This window comes from Enhydra lutris, unplaced genomic scaffold, assembly GCF_002288905.1.
Source record: "Enhydra lutris kenyoni isolate GAN:26980312 unplaced genomic scaffold, ASM228890v2 scaffoldscaffold19, whole genome shotgun sequence".
Lineage (NCBI taxonomy): Eukaryota > Metazoa > Chordata > Mammalia > Carnivora > Mustelidae > Enhydra > Enhydra lutris.
This window is the reverse complement of record NW_019154103.1, coordinates 19,642,497-19,650,901: the sequence shown is the minus strand read 5'-3', so window position 1 is coordinate 19,650,901 and position 8,405 is coordinate 19,642,497. Positions and strand designations below refer to the sequence as shown.

At 41.7% G+C, this 8,405-nt stretch overlaps 1 pseudogene; it reads right to left on the bottom strand.

The window, feature by feature from the left end:
- Positions 1-1,696: 1,696 nt before the first annotated feature.
- LOC111148451 lies at positions 1,697-2,391 on the bottom strand (annotated as a pseudogene).
- Between the last annotated feature and the right edge of the window lie 6,014 nt (positions 2,392-8,405).

The window sequence follows — 8,405 nt, the reverse complement described above, 5'->3', positions numbered from 1 at the left end:
TTTTTTGCATTTTAAATTCAATTTCCACATACACACATATATATGATTTTAAATAAATATGTAAATGATTTTTTTAAAGATTTTATTTATTTACTTATTTGTCAGAGAGAGAGAGCGAACAAGCAGGCAGAGGGCAGGCAGAGGTAGAGAGAGAAGCAGGTTCCCTGCAGAGCAAGGAGCCCTATGCGGGACTCGATCCTAGGACCCTGGGATCATGACCTGAGCCGAAGGCAGCAGCTTAACCAACTGAGCCACCCAGGTGTGCCTAAGTGATACTTATTTTAAGTGAAGTCTGCTCTGGGGTGTGCCAACAGCATCTCCCAGGTGGTGATGAAAGATGTAGAAGGAGGCAGTTCTTTTTTTTTTTTTTAAGTAAGATTTTATTTATTAATTTGACACAGAGAACGAGAGAGAGAACACAAGCAGGGGGAGTAGGAGAGGGAGAACCAGGAAGTCCAATGTGGGACTCCATCTCAGGACCGTGGGATCCTGACCTGAGCCAAAGGCAGACACCTAACAACTGAGCCACCCAGGCACCCCAAAGGAGGCAGTTCTTGATTTGGTATCATGGAGACAGAGTCCAATTCTCTGTCTCAATAATTTCTGTCTCTTCTCTCTCTCTTTCAAGACTGTATCAAACATGGGTCAGGCAGAGCGATAGGTATGTGTTAAAAGAAACAACACTATTTCTGGGCCAAGCAACTCTCCAGGTGCTTGTTCAGGTCTCTCTTAGGGCAGGTTTGGGCCAAACTTAACTATGATTTTTTTTTCTTATCGTTTACTTTAATCCTGGTGATGATAAAAATGGCTGAAGTACCCTTGGTTAGAGAGTACAATTTAGACTATGAAATGGACAAAGCAGATTACTTCATTACACACCCTTGCCAACACTTGGCCTTATATTGGACACCGTTGTTGAAGCTGTCTGTTGTCAGGGAGACCCAGCCTTCCATCTGCATCTTGCTTCATGTTAAATGCTGCAAAGCTGGTTGGTCACGTGCACTCTTCACTTGTATTACCATGTCCCACGGAGGGTCTGTTCATTCTAGCCCTGGCCACAAGCAGAGGCCGGAGTAGTGTTCACTGGGGAGGGGACTGTGCGCAGCTAGGAAATGTGCAAGGCGTGACAGTGAGAGGGTCTGATGGGGAGCCAGGCTGGCCTGGTCTGGCAACGGTACAGGAGTGCGTGGGCGAGCCTGCCACCTGCGTGTGAAAGCACGCTTTCCACCAAAATGTCTCCAGTCATCTTTGTCTCCAACGTTAAACCATGTTTCAAACTTCCTTTTTAATATTCGCAAATTCAGTTTAAGAATGCAATTTTTAAGAGACAGTGCAAATGTAACCTCATACTAGGTTTTTAACAATGAATGAGTGAATTTATGTAAATGACACTGAGTAAAACTTGACTAATTCAAATTCATTGTGTGAAATCTGAGATAGCTCATGAGAGTTGGATTGACGTTTTTTCCTTTTTTAAGTAACACAGTTGAAAATTTTATTTTCACATTTCACAATACAAATGAAAATTGCCTTTTTTTTTTGGTCCCACTACTCCCCTGCAAAAACAACTCTCTTTGATAGGAAGGGGATACAAGTCTTCCCTATCCTCCTGTTAGAAAACACCCAGTCACAGCACCATGATTTCCTGGTTAACTAGAACAAATATAAAATGAATATAAAGAGGTTCCTGCCCGTCCTATCTGTCTGGTAAATTCATTCCTGGCTGAGTGGACACCATCACGGGACGGGCAGGCGGTCTCATCTTTGGGGGCCCAGGCATCATTGGCATGTAGCCTCCCATAGGTGGTCTCATTCCAGGAGCAGGTCCCGCTGGGATCATCCAGGAGGGTCCATCACTGGCATCATGGGAGGACCCCCCCATATGGGGCTCTGGCCTCATGCCAGGGCGAGGAGGAGCCGGGAGACTAGGGGGAGGTGGGATCATTGCCCTGCAGGAAGAGGAACAGAGAATGGAGTAGGAGGTATCTCTCCTTGTCGAAATGCAGCGGTTGTTTTGTCCATCTAGCTCTGAGTGCTCTTCTACACTTTTCCTTTCTTTTCTTTTTTTTTTTTCTTCAAAGATTTTATTTACTTATTTGACAGACAGAGATCACAAGTAGGCAGAGAGGCCGGCAGAGAGAGGAGGATGCGGGCTCCCCACTGAGCAGAGAGCCTGTTGCGGGGCTCGATCCCAGGACCCCGAGATCATGACCTGAGCTGAAGGCAGAGGCTTAACCCACTGAGCCACCCAGGCGCCCCATCTTCCACCCATTTCTGATATTAGTCTTTCACGTTCTCTTTGTGTTTCCTCCCACTGCCGCGTGTCTTTCTCACTGATAGGGAGTCATGAGTGAAGTATGTGTCACAGTAGTCACAATAAAACTTAGGCATGTTGCTCTGCAAGCCATTGGCCACTTCATCCCAGGATTGAAGGTTTTCCTTTTTCTCCAAGATTGTATTTATTTATTTGTCAGAGAGAGAGAGGGCACAAGTAGGGGAAGCAGGGGGAGCCACAGGCAGAGGGAGAAGCAGGCTCTCTGCTGAGCAGGAAGCCCCATGCCTGGTTCCATCTCAGGACCCTGGGATCATGACCTGAGCTGAAGGCAGATGCTTAACCGACTGAGCCACCCAGGTGTCCCCAGGGTTGAAGTTTTTTTTTTTTGAAATATAAAACGTTTTATTTTTATCTGTTTTTCTAGTTTTTAGAAATGATAAAAATGAACTAGTTGTAAAATAAATTAAAATTCGCCATATGGAAAATAAACATATAGATGTTTATCTTGTGCTAATGATTCTCATTAATATATTTTTTAAATTTTTAATTTTTTAGGGGCACCTGGGTGGCTCAGTGGGTTAAGCCTCTGCCTTCAGCTCAGGTCATGATCTCAGGGTCGTGGGATCGAGCCCCGCATCGGGCTCTCTGCACAGTGGGGAGCCTGCTTTCCCCTCTCTCTCTGCCTGACTACTTCTCTGCCTACTTGTGATCTCTCATTCTGTCAGATACAGAAAATCTAAAAAAAAAACAAAAAAAAATTTTTAATTTTTTAATTTCTTTTCAGTGTTCCAGAATTCATTGTTTATGCACCACACCCAGAGCTCCATGCCATATGTGCCCTCCATAATACCCACCACCAGGCTCACCCAACTTCCCACCCCCCGCCCCTCCAAAACCCTCAGATTGTTTTTCAGAGTCCATAGTCTCTCATGGTTCATCTCCCCCTCAGATTTCCTCCAACTCCCTTCTTCTCTCCATCTCCCCAAGTCCTCCATGTTATTTCTTATGCTCCACAAATAAGTGAAACCATATGATAATTGACTCTCTCTGCTTGACTTATTTCACTCTAGCATAATCTCCTCCGGTCCCATCCATGTTGATAAAAGTTGGGTATTCATCCTTTCTGAGGTTTGAAGTTTTTGATAATCTTTTTGTAAACTCTTTTTAAAAAGGTTAAGAGCCTAGATAACAATGCCATATGTATAAATAAAATTGAAAATTGAAGAGGGACATTGATGATACTTATGAGGAAAAGCCTCACTACTTTGAAGAAAGAAGAATGAATTTATATATGTATGTATTTACTTATTTATTTTAAAGTCTCTTCAAAAAGTCCTTGGGAGTGCCACTGGATAATTCTTTGTTAGCCTAGATTGTTCAAGTAATAAATGAATAATACATAAATACAACTGCACGCTTAATAGAATAAAACTACATGTTCGATAAGGTAGTATGAATGTATTCGAATTGAGAGAAAGAAAACAAAAGACATTTACATTATAACAGTTAAAATGTGTAATAATGGAACTGAATGAATGTTGAAAACTGCAAAAAGTCATCGAAATATCCAAGAAGAGTTTGTTCTTAACATCTCCCAGGTGACATACTGCAGTGGAAGGATCTGGATCCCGAGGCCACGCTTGGTGGTGGAGTAGGGGATTATATTGCCCCATGATATCCCTCAGTCCCTGCGGGGGCCCTTCTCCTATTGGTTGAGTGTGGTGTGGGAGTATGCCTCAACGTGGGCTAAATCACCTTTTAAAGGAAAATGCTTCTATTAACCACTGGGGAGCATGCCTACTAGTGCCCTGGCTTTTGACAGAAGGAGAAAAGCCAGTGAGGACTGGTTTGTTCCTGAAAGAGAGGAAAATTGCTGGGATGTGTGTTGGGAGATTGAGAGAGTGTCCAGGTGTGGAGCATTTAAGTCTTGAGGTAACCCTCCTTTACCTGCAAATCTTTAGTCCTTGCTAGATTCCTTAAATGCTGGGGGAGAATGATATTTTTGTTTGCCCCTTTGTTTTTGGAAACCAATGAACAGTCAGGGTTTTGTGAGTGGTTTACACTGGTGGAACCAGAGATCCAGGCACAAATATAGGAGCTAGACATAAGAAGTCAGCCTTGTAGATTTTGCTTGATCCAGTTTGTGACAAAAAGCAAACCTTTGTTGGAGGTTATGACTCCTGTCTTGTGACAGAGCAAAACTATGAAAAGTAAGGGAGACAATGAAAACTTTAAATCCTAGGTGACTTCACAGAGCATCAAGCCAAACATCTTTTGAGAAATTCTTTATTTTAGACTTTTCCGTTTTATGAAACAATACAATCCCTTTATTTTATAAATCATTTGGAATAGAGTTGTCTGTTACTTGTGGTAGAAACATCCTAACTGATACAAGCAATAGAAAGAGTATTGTTACCCTGTGTGTAGGCCATACTCTTTAGAGCTTAGGTCAGGAAGCTGTGAGTCAGCCAAATGGTTCCGGAAGAAACTGTCTCAGACCGGGAGGGTTTTCACTGCACTGGTCACAAAGCCAGACTCCTCACTGGATCATTATCTTGGCCTGGCTCCAGCTGCTTCCTAGCTCCCTAGAGACAAGAGGGAGTCACTAGAAAGAAGGTTTTGTTACTCTGCCTCTGTGCTCTTACCAGGAAATACTGCTGTCAAAGGTGCTTTGAGAACAGAGTTCCCAATTCCAGTTCGTTCAGGACTTTCCCAGCTTTTGTCCTGAGTTTTGGAAGGCTCTTCTTCCGGGGGTCCTTTGGAACTTGATGTGGGGCTAGTGGTTGGGGAACTTGCAGGAAGGGGTGGTCTCTGGGACTCAGCCCTAGTACCAGGGCAGGTCCAAGGAGGCACAATGGAAGCAAGTTTGCAACCTGTGTTTTACATAGGACACTGACTCTTCTCTCATTTCAAACTGGATTCCAGGATCCCTTGATCCAAAGAAAGGACAGAGCTGTCACAACTAAGTTTCCTGATCATAGTGAGGTATCAGGAGGCCAACAGACCTGACTTCTTGTTCTGGGGACAAAAATAAAGGGATTAGAATACAAGGTGCCGTGGGCTGGCCACAGAGGCTTGGCAGTGGAGTAGGTGTCTTCCTACCCCCACCTGCCACAGCAAGAAGCTGGCTGTTTAATTTGACTTTCTCCTGATAGGAAGCAAAGCACATTCCGTAGTTCCTGATGCAAGAGGCCATCACTTTTTGAAAATAAATATGGGTGAGGCAAATTATGTTACCAAAAAATTTCCACTGATTGCAACTCAAAATGTGTGTACATGAGGGAAAGACCCCTATGGAAAGGTATGAAGAGATAAAGTAGTTCTGTGAACCACATTAGGAGCCACGACCTGTCCTTTTGCAGGAGTTAGAAAATGAAGCAGTGACACTCTTTCATTATAGTAAAGGCCCTCCAAAATACGGGGTGAACACCTGCTGGTGTAAATTCATAAAGTATAGAGCTGAAGGGGTAGAAATAGCTACAGAATTGTCAGTAACAGCTGCGGAGGTAATGTTGGAACAGGACATGAAAGAACAGATGATTGACCTTTGACCTTGGTAGCTTCAAATCTTCATTGGGACATTTAACAGGTTTTTGTTTGTTTGTTTGTTTGTTTGTTTTTGTTTTTGTTTTTTTTTACGAAAGAGTTCGTGGTCACATAAGCTTGTGAACCACTGTTGCCCTTCCTCCCCCCTCTCTAGCAGGTACCCCCCTCTCTAGCATGTCTAACCATTTCCAAACATTATATAGTTAGATTCTGATTTTATTTTAAATTGAGAAATGATTATTATCATCCCAGGGTAATACTCAACCACTTTCAGAAATACTGCCTCAGAAAGTTTGTTTTTGAGAATAGTCCCAGTGAAAAGCTCAGAAAGGAATTTCCTTGAAATATTTTTAGAGGTAAAGGAGCATCTTCATTGGCGGACTTGCCTAAGGCAGTGCCTTCCCCCAACCTAGGGTCAGGGTCAGTACCAACTGGTCAGGCGATGTGTTCTTCCACTAAGACTCAAATTTGACATTGGAATACGTGGCCTTTCAGAAAAGAAGCATCGTATTCTTTCACTGGAGCTCTGCGTGACTGAATCTTTGTGAATCTTCTTTTCGAACAGACATTTAAAATCCAAATCTTTAGAAATGTTGCCAAGAGTTGAAAAGGCAAGTGTGAAAATTCAAATGGCCATTTGACGATCAGAGTATTTCAATTAAAAAAAAAATGTGCCACTTAAAACAGGCATTCAAATTCTGGAATTAAGAATAAAGATTATCGCTTTGAGTAAGGACCCATTGGGAAAAGACTGCTATTTGTTTGGGAAAATGGTCAAACTGGTAAGATATAAATGTAGTTGTTCCTACACGAACGCTATACTGTGCTTAAAATTGCAAACCTGTTGAAAGGGCAAAACGTAGGAAAATTACTTCATGAATATTTTATAACTAGAGAACATTTTAGCTGAGCAACCTAAACATAGCCTTTTAGGTTAGAAGCAATATACTCTTTTTCATATGCTATAAATAGGTCATCCACCATTATCTGAGAACCTTGTTTTTGCACTGAGTTAAAAAAAAAGGGGGAATTTTATTCAGATGAGAGGAAACAACAAGCGTGGATTAAAAATTTTTAGAAAAAGGGTGTATTGTATTATCTTTGAAGACTTCTTATGAAGATTTGCTTTGATTGAATTGCCATTTCTAAGTTAAATGAAACACGGAAGAGGTTTGTTATCACTTGACTGAAGTTCTGGAAAAGCAGCTTGTCAGAGTTACAAGAGACAGAGAGGTGAGTGGACGTGTTAGCTTTGGGTGAAGCTATACGTTCTTTCTAAGGTAGCCACATCTGTACATGGTACCATGTCTGGGAAAATGGAGTATGGTCAGTTTTTCTTAGGGATTTCCACATCTCCCAAAGTACTCCTCCTGTCTTTCTTAGTATCTCCACAGGGGCTCAAGGGCTTTCAGTTCTCCAACTGGTGAAGGTCCCTCTTTCCTATTTCTAGAGCAAAGGATTGGAAACAATGTAATTGTAAAAAATAAGAAAACATAAAAATAGATTCTGATGAAATACAAGTCAATCATTAAAATGGTGATTTTGTTCTCTAAAGAAATGTTAAGTGAAAAAATATAGAAATTTTATGTGTTATATACTCCTTATGTATAAATTCTCTCTGTATGTATATTTTCTCTGATTTCTCTCTCTCCATTCATATATTTGAGCTACTTTTAATTTTATTTATTTATTTTTTAAAGACTTTATTTATTTATTTGAGAGAGAGAGCATGAGTTGGGGTGGGCGCGGGCCAGAGGGAGAAGGAGAAGCAGGCTTCTCACTGAGGAGGGAGCCTGACACCAGTCTCAATCTCAGGACCCTGGGATCATGACCTGAGCAGAGGGCAGACCCTTAACTGACTGAGTCACTCAGGTGCCCCACTTTTAATTTAAAACACATTTATTTGAAAACATTCCACTGAACGCATTAAATATGATTACCAACATGATCTCAGGATGCCTCATGTATGTGCAAAAAATGTTGTTACACAAAATAGTCTTTTTTTTTTTTTAAGGTTTTATTTACTTATTTGAAAGACAGAGATCACAAGCAGGCAGAGAGGCAGGCAGAGAGAGAGGAAGGGAAGCAGGCTCCCTGAGGAGCAGAGAGCCCGATGTGGGGTTCGATCCTAGGACCCTGGGATCATGACCTGAGCTGAAGGCAGAGTCTTAACCCACTGAGCCACCCAGGCACCCCCAAAATAGTCTTTGTACACACATTTTTGCACATACATGTACACACACTAAAATGTTAATAGCACTTTTCTTTTGGTATAATCATAGTTGATTTTTTGTCCTTTTTATGAGTTGTATTAATTCCAAATTCCCTACACAAATGTGGATTAGTTTCCTAACACAAAAAAATAAAAATGCTTAGAAATAATAGAACTATTTTCACTGTGGTCCATATTTTTTGAATCTCTGGTTTTTGCTAGAGGAACTGAGTTTATTTGTGCAATTATGTTAGCATCTGTGGCACAGACCTTGAATTTTTTTGTCAAGAAGTCTGAAGACTAGACCTCACCCTCTGCTGATCAACTCTTGGACTGTGAATGGGTTTCTTGGCCTCTCCGGGCCTCATTGTT